General features: G+C 27.9%; 1 protein-coding gene across 1 annotated transcript in view; it reads left to right on the top strand.

Annotated features, from left to right (window-relative positions):
* The first annotated feature begins 477 nt into the window (after positions 1–477).
* LOC100159149 overlaps positions 478–2,311 on the top strand; it is an 18,035-nt gene continuing 16,201 nt past the window's right edge. The window contains exon 1 of the mRNA XM_016806376.2: positions 478–1,084. The gene's annotated coding sequence lies outside the window, so the exon portion shown is untranslated. The remainder of the gene's footprint in view (positions 1,085–2,311) is intronic.

Genomic DNA, 2,311 nt, shown 5'->3' on the forward strand with positions numbered 1-2,311 from the left:
AGAATCTATTTATGTTATAACTTATAACCAATTCAGAACCGGCTCAAAACTTAATGCCATAAATCACAAATTATATGTTTGTATTATACATTTTTCCACATGTACTACGGTCGATGTATGATAATTGATTAAGTTGTTTCTAATAAAACTGGACTTTGTACACCATTTTCGGTTTCTCCCCAATCAACAATTTACAAAATAATGATACAATATTATAATGTATATTAATCACAATCTCATTGTTGGATTATTATAAAATATTATTATTATTATTTTTATGAATTTACAACTCTAAATAATTTGAACATTTTCGTGATTTTTACGTAAACAATTATCGAGGATTAACTTTCAACTTTTTTCATGGTACAATCCATCTACATTGAAGAGCTTTGTTACAATATTTATAGAAAAAAATTATCTATCACATAATTATATGGATATAACTATCTATAGCAATACTATTTTTTATTCTTGTCGGATTTAATTTTTAACTTACAATAATATATTATAATTGTGGTGTGTGTAATGTGCATATTCTATGAAAACATTTTGTAACGGTGTAACAATTAAATTCCAAAGATGATGTTTTATTGTTTTATATAATATCTTTATTAACTACAGCATTCTTGTTTTAATAATTATTGCATACAATCATCTTGTGTGATATTTGCATGATTACTAATCAGTACTCACCATAATCTGATATTCTTTATACGCGTCTTTTCTTCTATACATATTTTAAAAGCAGTAAGATAGACTAGTTGTTTGATGAGAAACGTTACTATGTTTTATTTTTATATTTTTTACGAAATATAATACAATTGTACCTATTTATAAGAGCTGGGAAATAATTGTCACATTTCAAATTGATACCTATTTATAGTTATTAAGTTCAAACACCATTCGATGGTGTATATCATCTGACAAAATAAAAATTCTGACATTTCTGAAACTCCTTAACATTCAGAGATTAAATAATCTTAATTCACAAAATATTTTTAACATATTTAATGCATAATTAATAATTCCTTATTTCAGGATCCGGCATTTTGTGTGACAGAAAATATGATGATTCTTGCTCAATGTTGGTAACTGTAGTATAATTAATAAACATTATGTTATTATAAGTGACGAAAATAGTGGTGATTGGGGCCTTGGGGCATAGATCCCTAAAGGTTTAATAAGCACTATTAGTACCTATACGATCTTTATTTGGGTACCTGGGGATTAGGCCACAATAAGCCTTTTTTAAAAATTATGAACAGTACTATTGTTCTACTAAAATTTTAAATTTATAAAATTAGATCAGGTGATCGGGTCACTGTTTTATTTTTACTTTATTATTAAATCCGGTAAAGCTATATATAGTATTATGTAGTTCAATCCCTGGAATCTGGATAACCATTTAAAATTATATATTTTATTTGTGGCCTAATACCCGGTTAATAAAATGTAAATAAATATTATATACTATGCAGGTAGATAAAATGTGACCGCCCAATTAATAGGTACCATCTATCAATATAATATAATCTATATTTAATATAATGTGTTCTTAGTACTTAGCATGCGATAGACCTTATACTCATAGACGGAGCATCCAGGGGATGCGGGTTGGTGGTGCGGTCATTCCTAGCGTACTAGCAATGATTTCTTGCGTCCAAAAACATTGTTATTAACACTTACCATATAATATTATATTAATATTATACAACTTTATGAATATTTTACTATGTGATAATGCTATATTATAATATTTAAATATGATATATATCAGGGTTGGCGAATCTATGTCACGGAGTGACACGCGCGCATTAATTCAGTGACACGCCAATTTAAAATATAATTCATAATTTTTACTTCACTTTCCAAAAAAATTATAGATAATTTGAAACTATGTTTAACTTATTATTGGAATATATCGTAAGATATTGTAATCTGTACTTTCCATTTCCTAAGCTCGTAAACGAAACGATTAGATTATCAATAAATTCGTTCGGATTTACCAATTAATAGCGTTTAAGTACAAACGTTGTAACGTAGGTACAACAGAACAGTCGACAGTCGTCAACAGATAGTTTCGGATGCCTAAGGCGATGACTAAAATAATTAAAAAAAGGTGTGCAAAGTTTCTGACACGCGAGGCAAATAAAATCAAACCAAACATTTTGATTTGACACACTGCAGTTATCAAAAGGTTCGCCATCCCTGATATATATTATTTGAAGTATAAGGTATAAACTATAAAGTATTAAAGTCTATTAATGTATTCTGTGATGAATAAGATGATGCATACCAGATTACGATACGA

This window comes from Acyrthosiphon pisum, chromosome A1 (assembly GCF_005508785.2).
Source record: "Acyrthosiphon pisum isolate AL4f chromosome A1, pea_aphid_22Mar2018_4r6ur, whole genome shotgun sequence".
Classification (NCBI taxonomy): Eukaryota; Metazoa; Arthropoda; class Insecta; order Hemiptera; family Aphididae; genus Acyrthosiphon; species Acyrthosiphon pisum.